Source organism: Paroedura picta, chromosome 1 (genome assembly GCF_049243985.1).
Source record: "Paroedura picta isolate Pp20150507F chromosome 1, Ppicta_v3.0, whole genome shotgun sequence".
In the NCBI taxonomy this organism is placed as follows: Eukaryota; Metazoa; Chordata; class Lepidosauria; order Squamata; family Gekkonidae; genus Paroedura; species Paroedura picta.
The window spans coordinates 81,384,403-81,404,223 of NC_135369.1; positions in this window are offsets into that span (position 1 = coordinate 81,384,403).

Sequence of the window (19,821 nt, forward strand, 5' to 3'; positions counted from 1 at the left end):
ACAAGGGGAACAAGGGGAACAAGGGGAACAAGGGGAACAAGGGGAACAAGGGGAACAAGGGGAACAAGGGGAACAAGGGGAACAAGGGGAACAAGGGGAACAAGGGGAACAAGGGGAACAAGGGGAACAAGGGGAACAAGGGGAACAAGGGGAACAAGGGGAACAAGGGGAACAAGGGGAACAAGGGGAACAAGGGGAACAAGGGGAACAAGGGGAACAAGGGGAACAAGGGGAACAAGGGGAACAAGGGGAACAAGGGGAACAAGGGGAACAAGGGGAACAAGGGGAACAAGGGGAACAAGGGGAACAAGGGGAACAAGGGGAACAAGGGGAACAAGGGGAACAAGGGGAACAAGGGGAACAAGGGGAACAAGGGGAACAAGGGGAACAAGGGGAACAAGGGGAACAAGGGGAACAAGGGGAACAAGGGGAACAAGGGGAACAAGGGGAACAAGGGGAACAAGGGGAACAAGGGGAACAAGGGGAACAAGGGGAACAAGGGGAACAAGGGGAACAAGGGGAACAAGGGGAACAAGGGGAACAAGGGGAACAAGGGGAACAAGGGGAACAAGGGGAACAAGGGGAACAAGGGGAACAAGGGGAACAAGGGGAACAAGGGGAACAAGGGGAACAAGGGGAACAAGGGGAACAAGGGGAACAAGGGGAACAAGGGGAACAAGGGGAACAAGGGGAACAAGGGGAACAAGGGGAACAAGGGGAACAAGGGGAACAAGGGGAACAAGGGGAACAAGGGGAACAAGGGGAACAAGGGGAACAAGGGGAACAAGGGGAACAAGGGGAACAAGGGGAACAAGGGGAACAAGGGGAACAAGGGGAACAAGGGGAACAAGGGGAACAAGGGGAACAAGGGGAACAAGGGGAACAAGGGGAACAAGGGGAACAAGGGGAACAAGGGGAACAAGGGGAACAAGGGGAACAAGGGGAACAAGGGGAACAAGGGGAACAAGGGGAACAAGGGGAACAAGGGGAACAAGGGGAACAAGGGGAACAAGGGGAACAAGGGGAACAAGGGGAACAAGGGGAACAAGGGGAACAAGGGGAACAAGGGGAACAAGGGGAACAAGGGGAACAAGGGGAACAAGGGGAACAAGGGGAACAAGGGGAACAAGGGGAACAAGGGGAACAAGGGGAACAAGGGGAACAAGGGGAACAAGGGGAACAAGGGGAACAAGGGGAACAAGGGGAACAAGGGGAACAAGGGGAACAAGGGGAACAAGGGGAACAAGGGGAACAAGGGGAACAAGGGGAACAAGGGGAACAAGGGGAACAAGGGGAACAAGGGGAACAAGGGGAACAAGGGGAACAAGGGGAACAAGGGGAACAAGGGGAACAAGGGGAACAAGGGGAACAAGGGGAACAAGGGGAACAAGGGGAACAAGGGGAACAAGGGGAACAAGGGGAACAAGGGGAACAAGGGGAACAAGGGGAACAAGGGGAACAAGGGGAACAAGGGGAACAAGGGGAACAAGGGGAACAAGGGGAACAAGGGGAACAAGGGGAACAAGGGGAACAAGGGGAACAAGGGGAACAAGGGGAACAAGGGGAACAAGGGGAACAAGGGGAACAAGGGGAACAAGGGGAACAAGGGGAACAAGGGGAACAAGGGGAACGTGTACCAGCTCAGCCCCGACTGGACACCCAAAACATAGATGCTGCCATGTAGACTGTTCTGTCTGGATATTCACTTGAACCTGTCATTTGGGGGGTGGGGGTGAGAACATCTTCGGACGGTGCCGGAGCCCATGATGCTGACGGAGCCCTGGACTGGACCTTGCTCTTCTAGACCGCCTGGAGCCAAATGATCCTCAAGGCAAGGCCTGGATCCCCTCCCCTCCCCTCCCCCGGCCTCTTCTTCAGGGTCAGCTAAACAAAAACAATTTCAAAGTGATTAACCTGCCTCAGTTTGCATCAGTACAAAAATGAGAATACCAACGTATGCTTGCATTTGTTGAAATCAGAGATGTTGTATGGAAATGAAAATCTTCCTTTATACAATCGGTCCTGTCATGACATCATATTTGTAGCTTATAGCCAAGGTTGTATATTTCTCATATTTCAGGCCAAAGAATTGTGTAAACAAGTTCACAATCAAAGTGAACAGGAGAAAAAATAGTTGGCTTCTTAAACCAGTCTGCTTTTAATTTCACATTAAATATTTACAGACTCCACAAACCTAAACCTAGGTTTTAAAAATAAGATCTACAGTGCAAACCCTGAACATCTACTCAAATTGATAAATAGAAACAAATATTTTTTTCAAAAGGGAGGGAGATATACTTTTGTGCGCTATGTTATACAATTCTCATGCATTTCTAACAGTCATTTCAGATTATGGATACTATGTTTAATATAGAATGTAGTTGCACAGTAGATCATAATATAAAGTTTCTCCAATATACACAAATATTTTCATAAACATATGTACCTCATAAGCATATGTACCTCTGTGTCTAACTATTATATTTTTTATTCTGCTCAAATTCACATACACTTTCCTCTGTTTTACCCTCACAACAATCCTGTGGGTCTGAGAGATAGTGGCTGGTACAGGGTCGCCCAGTCAACTTCATGGCTCTGTAGGAATCTGAACATGGGTGTCCTCAGTTTATCATGATCCACATTGCACTACATTGACTCCATGCTGAATGAGAAAGTTGGATGCAAGATATTTTTAGGGAGTGTCATAACAAAGGCTGATTGGCCTCTTCCTCCTCTCCCACTCCCTTGGGCAGGTACAGTGGTGTTTGCAGGCAGTGTTCCCAAACTGCTGTTTAGGCATCAGAGTCCTTTAAGAAGTTTTAATAATTTGTATAGCCTTTAGCAAAGAATCAGGAGTTGCAGCTTGACTCTATGTCGAAAATTGTGGGAGTTAGTTCATACATTCAGCTGAAATAGTGTTGTGATAATATCTTGTGAGAAACAGGGCCTATTCATAAGCAGTGAATAACACTGAAACTCTGCTTTTAAAAGTTATTCCTCTTAAACAAGGTGGGAGAAGAGAAATCTTGCTAGCTTTGGCTTATTTCTGCCATTTCATGCTGCTGCCCAATTCAGTGGGAAGTTACCTATACAGAGGTGAGATGGGGTATATTTCTTCTATCCTCACTCGTCATCAGCTGGATTATGAACCAGGAGTCAAAACATGGTATGTTGCAAAAGCTATAAGCCATGTTCAAAGGCTTCACAGAGAAGCTTTCCTACTTTGTCATGCCAGTGGCTTCCTTCATGTGGGAAGTTCAACATAGACATCAGCTGTGTCTGTTATATGGGAGCCCACCTGAAGGGGGAGGCAGCCAAGTGGCTGGTGGATCTCTATGACATGAGAGCTCTGGAGTTAGAGGACTTTGATCTGTTTATGTAGACCCTAGGGTGAGCATTTTGAGGAACCACTCCAGGTTAACCAAACCCAGAATCAGGTGTGGCTCCTGAAGCAAGGGTCCTGGTTGATGGCACATTATGCAGGGGAGTTTTGCTGGCTAGCAAGCAAAATCCATGAGTGGTCTGAAACCATCAAGGCCCATTTCTTCCAGGAGGGCCTCAGTCCTGAGATTCTTGACCAAGCCCTGTTCTATAACGACCTGCAGACCATGATGGGCTGGATGAGACTGGTGGGCAAAATCAAGAGCTGGGTGCAATGTGTGAGACACACTAGGGCAGTCTGCACTTGCTTTGTTTATTCCATTGTCCATTCTGTTGAATTCAGATCGATTTGAACTCGGGTCTTCCTCTTCCCCCCCCCTTCATTGAAACAGAAACGTGTTCTGCGTGTGGTTAGGGTAGTTCAGAAGGGGGGGGGAGCCAAGCCTCTTTCTTTCTTTTCTTGAAGGGGGGGGGAGAGGAGCCAAGCAGGGAGTTTCTTTCTTTTCTTGGAGGTGTGGGAGAGAGAGGATCGAAGAAGGCAGAGGAGAGAGGAAAAAATCCAAGACTGACAGAAATTGAGAGAAATTCGGGGCTTCTCCTTTAAGGCAAGCTTGTCACGTGGGAACCTTTGGCCAATCAGGGCATCTCTACCACGTAGGAGAGCCCAGATCCAAACAGCCTGTTTTCTCAATCCGAATCTTAAAATATTGAGGGTTAAAAGCACTTTAATAAATCGCACAAATAAAGGTAGGGTCACTCTGGTTTCAATCCTTCTTGCTGCAGAAGGAAAATTTAAATTGCCCAAATTGAAAATGGAAATTGCATTCTGTGTAGATGGCAGGGACTGAATCGACCTGGAATTGGAATAAAAGCTCTATGCAGTTTACACCTAGGCAACATCAGACTGGTGCAGCTGCACTAGTTACCAGTTTGTTTTTGGATCAAGTTCAAGGCTTTGGTTTTGACCTTTAAGGCTATACATGGCCTGGATCCAATCTACCTGAGGGATCACTTATTTGCTTATGCCCCCCCCCCCGCAGAGCTCTTTGCTCTGCAGGTACAAATTTGCTGGTTGTCCCAGGACTCCGGGATATTCACCTGGCCTCGAGAAGTACCAGGGGCTTTTTGTCCCTGGCCTGTACCTGGTAAAATGAGCTCCCAAAAGAGCTGAGGGCCCTGATGGAACTTGTTGGGTTCCATGAATTACTCTCATTCACAACTCCCGGGTTCAGAATAGTTTCCTCACTATGCTGAACCCCGCCTCCTCACAGACGCCGACTGCCCCATTTAAATATCCTTCCTCTCCTTGTCCCCACCTCCCGAGCCCTCAAGAACCTCCCCCCAGTTCTTCTTGGCACGCCCGTTCTGCATTATCTGTTCTGCCCTCACTTTGATCCGGGCGCAACCAGTCTGTTGGCATTCCTCGTTTCCTTTCTTTTCACTTTCCTCCTTCGTCTCTCCTGTGTACGGGTCCATGGCTGCTGATCCCTGTTCCCAAAAGACTGTTCCCCTCCATTTGTCAGTCCAGGGCCATGGGACCAATTGTTGCCCTTCCTCATCACGGACTGAGCCCACCCCAACACCCCTTACTGTTTTATTAAGAGGGAAAAGATAGGAACTCTTCAATTAAAAAAAAGTTTTTGTATATATACCATATTTGCTGGCATATAAGACAACTGGGCGTATAAGACGACCTCCCAACATTTCCACTCAAAATATAGAGTTTGTTATATGCCCGGCCCGGCCCTGCATCTCCCTGTGACTGGCACTAGTGTGCAAGTGCACATGTGCGAGCTCTGCGTAGACAAGGGGTGGGACGGAGTGCATCAGGAGGCCACTATGGGCAGCTATGTCTATCACAACTGAAGTGCACCCGGCGTATAGGACGACCCCACCACTTGGAGGCACATTTTTCAGGGGGGGAAAGTAGTCTTATATGCCAGCAAATACTGTAGTTATATCAGTTGTAATGCTCAGATCCATATGCATACTATTATCCTACCTCCTACATCTTAAGATTTTGTAGCAACAAGTAATTTAACCAAATAATTTCCCACACATTGAAAGGTTTTTTTTTTGAGGGGTGGGGGGACTAAAATCTCATAGATTTACTCAGTATTTGGAAAATACAGGGCTCCCCCCCCCCAACAGCCTCAAGGTTTTTTAATGTGTGGCAGTTGTACCCTATTGCCAATCTGATGTTAGAATCATAGAATCATAGAGTTGGAAGGGGCCATACAGGCCATCTAGTCCAATCCCCTGCTCAACGCAGGATCAGCCCTATCCATCCTAAAGCAGGATTGTCCTGTCAATTGCCCCAGCATAGAATTCTAAGCTAGTGTAAGTAGCTCAGGGATAGGAGTGGAGGCAGAGCAGAAGAAACTGAGTCAAGTCTACCTTTAATTTTCTTTTCCACAGGTCAGTTCCTTATATGTCTTGCAGGATGCTGGTTGCCTATTATAGATCTCCCAGATCTAACCTTAGCCATGGTCTTTTCTCTCCACAGAGCAGGACAAGCTGCTTAGAAGGAAGCAGAAACATAAGTATAACAATTTCATTATGTTACTTTATTAATGGCAAATACTTTTCTGTTTGATCTTTTGAACCCAGTGGGCCATCCATTGAGTCCCATGGTCTAGTTACTGGGTTAGAATCATAGAATCACAGAATCATAGAGTTGGAAGGGGCCATACAGGCCATCTAGTCCAACCCCCTGCTCTACGCAGGATCAGCCCTAAGCATCCTAAAGGTTCCAACAAGTCGTACGAATAATTCTCAAGGCTGTTCTTCAAAAAGCAGATCTCTCCACCAGACCCATTTGTACCTAAATGGGGCTTTCAAAATCAGTTTGTGGTGTTGCACAAGAAGAAGAAAAGTCACAAATATTATTGGGAGTGAGGAAATCTTTAGCCATGCCTTAGGATCTCAGCCATACTATTACCATTGCCTGTTTGGGAAAATATGCAAAGACCCCTTCCTGTAAATAGAACACTTTACACATTCAGTATTGTGGATGCATTTTCCACAGTGAAAGTTCTTAATACTCCTAAACAGCTGATAAAAAATTACCTAAACATGTTGATTATGAACTAAGGAGAAAGGGGAGAGTTTTTAAAAGAAAAATAAAAGAAAATAACTTTGATCATAAATATAATTAACAGTGCTCTTCAACATTCTGCAGGGCCTGTAAAACAGAGCTCTTCCACCAGGCATTTGGTTGAGGCCAGGCTAGGAAGAGTGACTCCCTCCCTATACACGCCTGGTAGTTATTGCTGGAATCGCCCCATGGAAGGCTATTGGCTATGTCAGTGGGGGTTGGAGTGGGAGTGGGGACATCCTGCAGATTCAGTTTTTTCCATTGTCTGGACTGTTGTGTATATTGTTTTTTTATTGCTTTTGTTGTTGTTTTTTTTTAGATTTTTATGTAAACCACCATGAGCCAGCTAGTACCGGGAGTGGCAGTCAACAAGTATAAATATCAATCAATCAATAAATGAGACTCCTATAAAAGAGAGGCATACATTCTTCTAAGTAGCCATTTATTGAAAACTTTTGCCTGCTAGAGGAGACTTGTTGGAGCATTTAGTCAGTCAGTGGAGATTTTTCCAGCAGCTGGAGTTTATTCTTCCAACCACATTCCAAAAACAATGACACAAAGGATGGCTGATCCATGAATGGGAAACATTATTGACAAAGACTTCTCAGAAATCAATCTTTGTTTACAAAATGGTTGCAATCTGGACTAGTTAAAATTCTATGGGAATTGCACCACTATTTGAAATAGCGCCTGAACCCTTAGCATACAAACCAGCCAAGGAGAACCAGGAGAAGGTCGGGGAGGGGGGCGGGGGGGGGAGTTAATCATGTACTCCCATCTGACTTAAAACATGCTGAATTTAGTCAAGTTGGTATTCTTAATGTTTAAGAAAACAATCCTGAACCGAGTAGAAACTGCCTACAGAGAAGTAAATTAAATGGGGGCTTACTTCTAGGAAACTACTCATACTGTAAGTGATCTACTCTCATGAACTGCATCATAAGTATTAATGCAATTTCTCAATCTTTTTGTTGTACCTATTAAATTACTACCAGATACTTTATAAAGCTGTCATGGGGCTCCTGCCATGCAATGCAATTATGACAAACAACACAGTTTATAATTGGTTATGCTTTGCCTATTCTCCCTGGATAGTTTCATCTTCTTGCTTTCCCAAACTGATTCTCCTACATTTCCTGGTTACATCTTCCTCATTTGCAGAATGAAGGAAGTTTTCCCAGGAGTACCATGGTGGGGATAGTAGCTCAATAAATAGAAATTCCTGCAGAAACTATTTTTGTACATCCCAGAGAAGTGAAAATATGCCATTGGAGCCACTGTGGGTCTTTTGCATTCTTGACTGATTAGTCTCCTGCACTCCATATGCAGCTTCTGACTAAGTAGGAATACCTTCTTCTGACCAGCTGCTATAGGCCTGATCTGCACATGCAGCTAAATGAGGTAGCAGAATGGAACAGAAGTGATCTTAATTCCTCTTTATCCAGTTTCTCTCCCACATCCAATGATCTGTTTCTTGTCATCTTTATAGGAATTTGAAGCCAATTTCTAATCAATTATGTTTTGATTGAAGAGAAATTTGAAGAGAAGAGAGGCAGGAAGGGGTGTTCTGCAAAATTTCAGAATTTCACTCAGTAGATGCTCAGAGGTAGGCAGTGCCTTCCCCAAACTTTCTATTCTTCTGCCAGAGCAGTACACTTCAATGTGTAGCATAAAGCAACTGTGAGTGTTTATGGTACAAAAGGGTGCATGATAATCTTTTTTTCTATACAGAGAGATTAAAGAGAAACCCCTTTAAGAAAGGCAAAATTTCTACAGTGAGGTGCTTGTGCATGGTATCCTACTTCCTAAAGGATAGCAATGGTGGTATTTGAACTAACTATAAAAGGATTCCAAAGTTATTGTATGTACACTGGGGGTGGAGGGTGAGGCATATGATCTGGAACTCCAAAGGTTACAGGATTACCTGCCTAAATATTTCTTTATGTTGGAAAGATAATTGTTTCACAAGAAGATTTTAATATTTTAGGGATTTTTATCCCTCCTTTACATTGTGGTTTATGCTGAAACATTTAAAATGATAAGATAATCAAACATCAATTAATGTAATTCTATCTAATAACCAAAGAGCATTGAAAGCATCAAGAGTTGCCAGGCTGTATCTGGCAATTGGCAGAAACTTCAAGGGAAGGGGTAAGGGTGGAGCAGAGTTTCACTTCCAAGGAAAATCACAGAGTTTCCATCAATTCTTAAAGCTACTCTACATCATTTCCTGGATTTTCCTCAAAAGTGACATCACAGTATACATGGTATTTACATGCTTTCATTTCTCTCTCACCATTAGTCAGAGAATCTGGAGGCAATGAGAACTGCCAATGGGAGGCATTCCCCCAAAGGATGCCTGGCAAGCCTAAAAGCATCATATTCTGGTCAATGTTAAAAGCTGAAGGGAACTCGACTGGCTTCACCAGGAACCCAAGTGATGATAATGAAAAGCCAGGCAAACAGAATAGAGAATGTGTTTATTTAATTCACTTGTACCGTACTTTCTCCCCAATGACTACCCAATGTCATTTACAGTGTTTGCCTCACCACCATCCTATGAGATAGTAGAGTCCAGTACCTCCATGGTGGCGGCTGCACTGGGCTCCCGGCGGTGCACTGCTGCAGAGCAAAAAGATCTGTAGTTTACTGTGTCCCCACAGGGAACACATTTCAGTGCTGGATCCACTCCAGCGCTGAAAATTGTCTTTGCAGGGAATACATTTAAGCAGGATACCTGGTGTCCTGTTGAAATGTGTCCTCCCAGGAAACAAAGCAGTGGCGGAATAGTTCCATCTCATGAGGGGCCCCCAAACAGTGGGGCAGGGGGTATTTTGCAGGAGGGTGGGATTGCATGGAATACAATTCCACTTTCTTGCAAAATAAAAATGCAGTCTTCCCCATGGCACAGTCCCCAGTCTTCCCCATGGCACAGCAAAGCACTGTGAAGCTGACCAGGGCATTCTTTGCCCGCTCTGGGCCACTGTAGAGCACACAGGCCTGCTGCAGGACAAGCCCTCTTGGTCCCTTCAGCAGCTAAGGGAATGCAGATTCTCCTGAGGGCCTGATCTGCAGAAGGCCTGGGGGAGGGGGGCTGCCCAGAAACTGCATCATGTGGAAGCAGGGATTTGCCCCACTTCCATATTACTGCCCTCTTAGCCTTTTCCGCCCATGTGGAATCGGCCAATGATTCACAAAAGTTGTAGCAGTGTATGATCTGATTCTTTTTTGTCCTTAAGGTCCTATTGGGCTCTTGGTTTTTTCTATTGATACAGACAGACTAACAGAGCTACCCATCTTGACCGATGAGATAGGTCAGGCTGTTTGAGGATGACTGGCCCAAGTTCACCCAGATAGTTTCCACAGCATGAGTGGGGATTCAAACCCAGTTCTCTTAGATACTAATCTAACACTCTTATCTACTACTCCACACTGGCTTTATACTGAGTGCCAGGGCTGCCAACTCCAGTTTAGAAAATCCCTGAAGATTTAGGCATGGAGCCTGATGAATGTGGAGTTTAAAAGGAGACATAGCAGGAATTAAATACCATCCAGTCTGCCCTCTGAATCTGCCATTTTCTCCAGGGGCACTAATCACCACAGTCTGGATGTTAGTAGCCCTACACAGGGCACCAGTATCATGGAAAAGGTTTTGTTTCCAGTACCCTCTTGCCTAATGTTGGGCATGGTTAAGGACAGATCATCTTGATTACTAAGCAGTTCACATGAGGGTTTAGCAACCCTTAAAACACTCCTGTCCACGCCTAGTGCTATTACCTTGAACTCTCATAGTTTACTTCTTACAGCCATGCGTCATCATCTACAATCATATAAGGGAATACAGCTACTTTTCCCGTGTAACTGAGGAAATACTGTTGAACCCACTGAATCTGAAACAATCCACTGAACTCATTGGTGCAATTCCAGTCATACTGGGTTGGGAAACAGATGAGGAGATTGTTTAGTGTTAACATATGTCTTAAGGAATTTTATGATAGGAGCATTCTGCTGTTTAATGGTGTCTTCTTTGTTAGTACTACTCTCCTCAACATCAGCTTCAGCCAAAATCCAGATCCAAAATTCTTCATAACTTGGATCATGGCATTTGGTTCTCTTACATCTAATCCTTATACTCTTCAAACACAAAGTAAATAAGACATTTAATTAGAATTAGGCCTTGTTCTTTGGAACAGTTGAGGACTGATGTTAGTAACATGTCTTGGAGCATTCCTTCTTCTGGAGCAACACTGAGCCTGTATGCCTAACAGATGATTTCAAGGCTCAACATAATGTTGGAAGTGTTACCTTTGTGGTAAGACATAAAGTAATTTGACTTGCAGGAAAGCACGTTGGGCTAAGTATGATGCGCACACATTTGGTTGGCTTAAACAAGGCCACAGTTTGGTTAGAATATCAGAGCATTGGCCTGGCATGGAAGAGGGAGTCTGTGCATGTGATCAGCCGACCACAAGAATCCTGACAATAGCAGTGCCCAGGGAGCCAACCCGTTCCATCTCTGGGTACATGGATCCCCATACTGCTGGGTCCCATCCAAGGGAGGTGTATCCACCTGAGGTGCCAAAGAGAGGCACCAACCTCTGCTGGGCCCACTCCAAGCCACTTAGTCCTGTGAGCTCCTTGCCTTCCTTCATCATGTCAGCCCAGCTTGCAGCCAGCCATCTCATAAGGAGGCCCCGAACCAAGGAGAGCTCGATGCTCCCAAACAAACTCCTCCCAAATCAGGCTCCAACCCATGCTGAAACCATGCCCCCAGCTGTGATGGAATCATACAAGAAAGCCTGGCCAATTTTATCTGTTACACAACTCAACTGCACCCAGTATAGAACAGGGTGGGTGAGAAGCTGCTAAACTCAGCTGACATGAGGGAAAGAGGTGCACCATGACCCTGCCTCATGTTCCCTTTTGTGTGGTGTGACTTGTGCTTCACCTGCCTCCCCTGCAGCAGGAGCAGCCCCAGGAGCCCATCTTCCTTGCACCTGCTCCTCTGCTGTGTCAACAGATGAGCTCTGGCGAGTCTCTGCCACATTTGTTAGCATCAGACATTCCACAATTACTTTCTTTCAATATGACAGCCACCAGATCTATTATTGTGCTACTGATATTGTGGATGCAAAAAAAAAATCACATACAATTTGTACTATCACATAAATTGCGCTACACATAGTGATTAGTGAATTACTTTAAAAAAAAAAGACAAGATTGGGTGACACTCCTAATATATTCAGGAAATTGGTTGTAAGAGGAATATAAATATTGTGATACCTGAGCTTTAACATCCAGTATGTGTGTGTGTGTGTGTGTGTGTGTGTGTGTGTGTGTGTGTGAGAGAGAGAGAGAGAGAGATTTCTGTGGCACCTCAGACAGATACATTTCAATGGACCAAAAGTCTTCATGGACTGGAACACACTTGTGAAAAATAAAATGAAGGACAGGAGAATAATGTAAGCTGATTTGGTCACCATTGAGGGAAAAGGTGGGGTAAAAATGAATGAATGAATTAACATATTTGAATAATTGAATGTTAGCTTTTATCTCACATTCTCTTCAACAGTAATGGGATTTAAAGGGAAAACTGGTTTCTAAGGGCAGTAGTAGAAAGTAATTTCATTTGCAGTAAATGTAGTTCAAAGGCAGGATTTGTTTTAAAAACCTCTTGTTCTTTCTTATGTTCTAAATTAATAAAGACTCAAGTTCCTTTTTTCTGGGAAGGCACTGAATTTCTGTTATTTGCTTTGGTTATATAGAGGAAGCCAGGGAAAAGGAAGGACTCTTTGTTTTTTGTTTTGTTTTGTTTGGAAGAATACTAGAGATATAGAATTTCCAGAAATATTTAAGCTAGTTTTCTCTATTTTTTAATTTTTTTGGGGGGGGGAATAAAACATTGAGAAGAATAGAAATTTATGCTGTACTGTCTTATCAAACCTACACTTGTTCTGTTGAGATAAAACATATATAATTTATAATTAAATTGGTATATGTACAATTAAGCAATGTATCATATTTAAAAGTAAAAATGCCTTTCATTTATACTCGCAGAATTGTGAATATAGCCAATACAAGACAGAGAGAGAGACAGGAAGAGAGAGAGAGATTCTGAGGGAGGGGAGCTCAAACTGCTAAATCGAATATCTTATTTTCCCCATTTTACAGGCAGGTAATATAGGGGGGGGGAATAAAAACATATTATTTGGTCTTAGATAATTACAATAGGTATCATACCATATTTGTTAGCAAATTAAAAATTAGAATTTTTAAATATTTAATATTATGCTACCTTCAATAATCTGGACAGAACCTGACATATTTAAATGAGCATATTCTTGAAAATATGGGCTATATGTCTACGGTAAATACAGGAATTATTATCTAAACTTGTAGATTGTTTTCTATATATACTTACTAACTTATTCAGAGTGATTAAAACTTTGTCTTTAAAACATTTCCCTCATTCTAAAACATGCAATATTTCATAGGAAGCTATTTTTCTCCAGGCCCACTAAAGTTTCCACCCCTCCCCACCCCAAAAAAAAGTCTTTGGGGAAGACTAGAGAAGTTTAAAAAAATTGAAACTACAGGGAAAATTGTGTGCCCCTCCCCAATAAAGCAAGGAATTTGGGGGGAAATGAAATATATGCAAAACTTACTGATTAAACAATATATATGTGTATCATTTATAATTTAGTTAGGATATAAAATAGTACTATTTGGCTAATCTTTGTAATTTAGAAGTATGAATATTTTGATTTTCTAGAAGAAAAATTGCAAGTATACCAAATACTTGAGAAAGAATTGCAACCTGTTGCACTATATACTACCATTGCACAATTATCTTTCATTTTTGCCATTTGAAATGTAGGAGGAAAATAAAGACTGCAGGCAGAAAATAAATTTTGTAGTAAATGAACAAAATGTATTATCTGAACAGAAATTCTCTCATAGAGTAACAATATTATTGGCATGTTTAGATTGTAAAATTAACCATAAAATATTGAACTCTTTAAAAAGTATCAAACTTCAAGATTACAAAACACATGCACTAAAATTATGTCTCCTGAAATGTGGAGAAAGTCTGCATAGGACAATTTAGTAGTTAAAACTTTAAATTCTTTATCCAGTTAAAAGACACGGGGCAAAACTTTAAAAGGATGTTTTTTCATGTGGAAAAGAACATTAATATTGCAACATTTGATTACATTTCAACAAAAAGTATTCCTGAAAATGTTGTATATCTCTACAGTTGCATGTGTCTATGATGTATAGCAGGGGTAGTCAACCTGTGGTCCTCCAGATGTTCATGGACTACAATTCCCATGAGCCCCTGCCAGCAAATGGAACTGTAGTCCATTAACATCTGGAGGACCATAGGTTGACTACCCCTGAATTGTATAGTATGAGAGGGTTTTTTGTTCCCAGTGCTCTCCAAAGCATCCCAATCAGAAAAACTGCCATTTTAAAACTTTTTGTCCTTCTATACTTTAGGAAAAATGTAATATTGGGTTTTCTTGTTCAAAAAGTGACCCCCCCCCCAATACACAAAGGTGTTCTTAGTTTCTCCCCCATTTCCATTCTACACCTTTTGCTTTAAGAAGCATTCTACTCACTCAAATAGAGAAAATATTTCATATGAGGTTTATTTCTTAGGAAGTTCTCCCCAGCCCAGAATTCTTCCTAATTTTTACATTTCTAGAAAAGTCATTTTCCCCCACCTCAAAATTTTTCCTATTTTTTTTTTCTGGGCCTTTACAACCATAAAGCAGACCACATGCAGAAGAGAACTTTAACATGTCTTGCCACTCACCTCTGTCCAAGCTGGTATAACCTTGCTTCACTGTGCAAATCACCTACATCATATAAAAACCATCTCATACACTGCACTGTAGGTGTATTCCTAAAGAGAAATTATTTATTTATTTGTTTTATTATTACAGCAAACACTACAAATGCCCATTTACAAATGTGCTTCATAGAGATAGTCTGATACACCCATTAGAGCGGCCATTGGATGACATGCCCCATTCCATGTATACTGGGTGGCCTCTATGTAATGTGCAAAATGGGCCCAAGGTGGTACTGAATTATAAGTAACCCTGGGCTAATACATGGGTTATTTATTCCAGGTTGGCATAATTTTCTTTCATCTTTAAACTGTTTGAGTTTTATAGTGTTTTTTTTAAAGTGTAGCATTTAAAAAGGGAATATACTAACAAGGAGCCTCTTGTGGTGCAGAGTGGTAAGCGGCAGAAATGCTGTCTGAAGCTGTCTGTCGGTGAGGTTGGAAGTGCGATCCCAGCAGCCGGCTCAAGGTTGACTCAGCCTTCCATCCTTCCGAGGTCGGTAAAATGAGTACCCAGCTTGCTGGGGGGTAAACAGTAATGACTGGGGAAGGCCCTGGCAAGGCCACCCTGTATCGAGTCTGCCATGAAAACTCTGAAGGGCGTCACCCCAAGGGTCAGACATAACTCGGTGCTTGCACAGGGGATACCTTTACCTTTACCTTTTACTAACAAGACATCAAAAATCTCACCCCCAATACACCCATAGAAAGACATGTAATAGGTAAGTATATGAATTTAGTTAACAAATATTATAAAATAACCACTCTTTTTAATTGTGGGAACTGTAATGAACATGTAGAACTTTCCAACTTGCCTCAGTTTCTCTCTTCACTTTTAAAAATCTGTGCAATTTGTTCCTTTGAAAAGAAAAGAAATGTGGGGAAAACTACATGCCCACTTAAAGTATGTATTGTGGAACAGAAATCCAGGTTTAAAAATGAGATTAGAGAAGTTGCTTTAGTCACACATTTTCTAGAGGAAAAAAGATTTAGATTCTGTGAGGGTTTATGCCGCTGAAAAGATGTACACTCAGACTTCCGTAAATATTGATAAGGTATTACTTACAAGGAAATCATGGTATATATTCCAGCTTCAATCATTACAACCTAAAGGTTTAACTTTAAGTTGGGATTTATCATGTTTTTTGTAAAATAACTTTTTAATTAATTGTTTTGCAGTAACAGAAATCTCACGAAACATTTCAATAAGTAGAAAATATGAAAGGATAAACATGAATACTTTAAACTAGCATTATTTAATAAGAAGGAAAATGATTTATTATTTATGGACTAATTTTCTCAAAATGGATTACATAATGTAGGTCCTTAAAATCAATAGGATGAGGAGACATCTAAAAAACAGTCTAATAGGACGAGGATTGCAGAAATCTGAAACAAGCCACAAGTAGTAAACGTGGCATGTTAAACATTTCAAGACATGGGATCGTATAAATAGAAATCTAATGTGGTGAGGCCAGATAAAAACATACACAACAGATAATGCATATTAGTACTATAGTCTATTAGTACTATAGTCTATTAGTACTATAGACTTGTTCTATTGAAATGTCTTTCTGAATCATTCCTTTGGACAAAAAGCCCTCCTGAAGAGTTCTGTTTTGCATATTTTGCAGAAAGCAGAAATGTGAAGCCTTCTTGATCTCCTCAGGCAGCCCATTCCAAAGAATGCACATGTACAGGCCGTTGTTGATCTTGCCCATTTGCTGGCCCCAAGTAAGCCAGATAATGGAGTAAATCAAATTATTTACAAAGTCAAGTGACTTTAAAATACCCCATGTTGTTAATAGGATTACAATAACCTGGGGAAGGTCATTATATTTATAAAGGAAAAGATTAAATATGCAGCAAAGCGGACATAAGTGAAAGAGGCATGTTGAAAGCTATTAAAATAGACAGGCATGAACAATAAATTAAAGGTGGGAAAAGGAAGCCAGGCAAAATTAGGAAAACATTGACAGTATCACAGTTGCAATGAGGAAGGAGACTGTAGTGGGAAAGAACAAAAGCAATGCCTATGATTTATTAATTCTAGCTAACACGACAACATATCTGACAGACCATTTAACCGTCTGTATCCCCCGGAGAATGCTTCACTTTGCTAATGGAACAGGCTGGTGATCCCTGGCCTGAGAGATGTGTGCTTGGCCTCAGTCAGGGCCGGGGCCTTCTTGGTTCTGGCCCTTACCTGGTGGAATAAGCTCCCAGAAGGGCTGACGGACTTACAGGAACTGCTTCAGTTCTGAAGGACCTGCAAAATGGAGCTGTCTCACCAGGAATTCAGTTGAGGCCAGTGAGCTGATAGAACACCATCAAAACAGCCCTCCTCCATAACTCTCTCCCACTGTAGACTAAGAAGGGAGCTGTTTAATCAACAACCTGGCAGCTACGGTTATCTGAAATTATTTTTAATGGTTTTATTAACAATGGTATGCCATATTGTGCTGTAAACTGCCCCAAGACAGCTGTGCCATGAGTGACAGCTATAGAAATCTAATAAATAAATAAAATAAACTACATCGTATAATTAAGCTGAAACACAACTATTTCAAAGCATCTTGGTTATGGATTATATTGTATACTTCCTCAATACTACAGTGTTCATTTTCTTATCATGACCATCAGGAGAGATGCCACCAAATCTCCTCTACTGGACTCAGAGTACACATTTGGCAACTTACACTTCAATATAAAAGTATTTCACCCCTGAGTTCTTCTGTGGCTGAGATTGTACATTTTTGGCTCAATTTTCCCAAGCCCAAACCCAATTCCTAACTGGGTAAGTGTCCATGGCCACAGCTGGCACCAAAAACCCATGGACTTTGTAGCAACACTGGGGGCAAAAACATGATTCCAAAACATAGATCCAAATGACCCCAAAATCATTACCCAATTGCATATCATGGGCACATTTTGCATCACAGAAATCTCAAAATCCACATCTCTGTGGTTCTGTCATGGTGCCAAAATTTGGTTACAAAAAAACTATTATCATAGATCCTCAGAGTTTGTGTTAGGTCACCCAAAACACAACACTACACATCATGTACCTGGCCACAGATTTCAACACGAAGATAATGGATTCATATGGTGCAAATCTAAGGTTTCAAAGCATGGATCCTAAGGATTTTTGTTTCGGTTCAGCCAAGACTCACAATCACTTAGCATTTTTGTATCAACAGAGGACAGCATAGAAATCATTAATCCACTGCTTCTTGCCATTGCCACATCCAACATTATCTTTATACAATTGCATATAATATCCATGGCCCCAGAAGGCACCCAGAATACCATGAATCTGCCACTCTGTGGTGCCACCACAGTGCAAAAAAGCCCTCACAAACCATGGATCATCATGGATCCTGAGGATATTTGCATCTGGTCACCCTGTATTCACTGTCCAATCACATATCATGTTCAGTAACCACTGAGAACACCACAAAAATCATGGAGCCATGGCTTTATGGCAGTGCCATGGCAAATAATGTGGATTTGAAGCACAGATCCTCATGGATTCTCTCAGTTTTTGCATTTGGTCACCTATATTCATGTCCTGAATAATAGATTTGGAAGTGTCCATAGAGGCCATCTAGTTCAGCCCCATACTCAATGCAGGATCAGCCTAAGCATCCATGATAAGTATCTAGTTGTTGCTGGAAAACCACCAGTGAGGGGGAGTCCACCACATCCTTCAGCAGTTGAATCCACTGCTGACCTACTCTGACATGGCAAGTCTGGTCGTTCCTATTGTCTACAAAGCCCATGATGGCAAGGCTCCATTTCTGGACTCAGACCTAGGATGTGCAGACTTGCTTCCAGCAGTGTGTGGGATTGTGCAAAAGCTCTGAAATTGACCAATTCAGGGAAATCTGCAAGCAGCACTCATACATGGTAGTGATCATGTGTGGCCCCTATGTAAAGGACTTTATTGCTGAGAGGGGAAACCAGCTCATCAAATGGCGTAATTAGCTCACTCAGAGGGTTATGTGGCAGACAAGGGCAAGGTTGGACACCAGGATGGGGAGGGAGAAAGCAGCTCAGCCACTGTTCCTCCTCTACCTGCCCTGGTGGCTAGCCTTCGCCCCGAGAAATCTACCAACAATCAATGTGAGCTGGATTTGATGGGGTGGCTGCAGCCCAGTCCCTCTTCTGGAAATGGAACAGACATGACAGAGGAAGCTGTGTCGTTGAGCCCCAGGAGTTGCAGGATATCTGTCCAATGAGGTACTAGAACATGCCAGAGTCAGTCTGGCCAGACCTCTCCCATGTGGTCCAGGCCTTCCTGTCATGCCCTCCAGCAAGTGTCCCGAATGAGTGGACATTTTCTCAGGTGGGTGAAATTGTCTGTGCACATCACTTGCACATGGACCCTGATAAAGCTGAAGGTCAACTTACCAGTGCTTCGCTGCCCACCACTGGACTTTTATGAGGGATGAGGTAAGCAGAGACTTCCTGTGACTGCATCTGCTCTTAATATGTGATGGGTTGCTGGGGTGAAAAATGTTCTTCCCATACTTAAAAACAGTGAACGAGAAGCAGTGGTCCCATTAACCAATTTGATTGGCTAAGGCTCGTATAAAAAAAACTATCCTGCCTCCTCCCCAAATCTCCACAGCAACTCTAGATCTGAGGCAGCATGCACCCTCCAGAAAGCCTACGTGGAACCACAAGAGCACAGCCTCAGCACAGGAATTATGTTGATGGTGGCTTGGTCATCACCATTCACCAGCCATGCAGAAATAACCAATGTTAATTGTGAACTTTGGCTGATGATAACATGAACATTATTTTCTGCAAGGTTGAGAGGTGGGAAGGGAAGAGCCTGAGATGAGGAGTGACTCTCAGGCCAGCCAGAGCTCTTCCACTGGGGCAGCGAGGCCTGGTGTGAAGATACAGGTGAGGGAGGAGGATCAAGGTGGACACCTCTGCCTTCCCAGGCAAATGTTGTGGGGGAATGCGTTTGTTCTGCTGCTGCTGGCCTGTTTGCACAGCAGCGGGAAAGGGCACTGGTGAGCAGGGAACAGTGTTGGTGGTTCTTCTCTGCTATCTTTGCTAATGCCCGTACCCTTCCCCTGGATTGTGTTTCCACACTGCTGCCATGTGTGAACTGTAAATTCCAAAATCACATGGTCACTCCTACCATGAGTGCCCACTACCTTTACCTCATCAACCAGTTCTTCCCTATTGGTTAGAATCAAGTCTAAACTTGCAGCTCCCCTAACTGCCTGCTCCACCTTCTGGGAAATGAAGTTGTCAGCAAGACAAGACAAGAATTTATTGGACTTCTCATTTTTAGCAGAGTTGGTCTTCCAATAAATACATTGGCAGTCTTCATGCAGTGTGGCTGGCCAGATACTTACCCTGGATGCTTTAAACTGATCCTGCCTTGAGCAGGGGGTTGGACTAGATGATGAAGAAGAAGAAGAGTTGGTTCTTATATGCTGCTTTTCCCTACCCGAAGGAGGCTCAA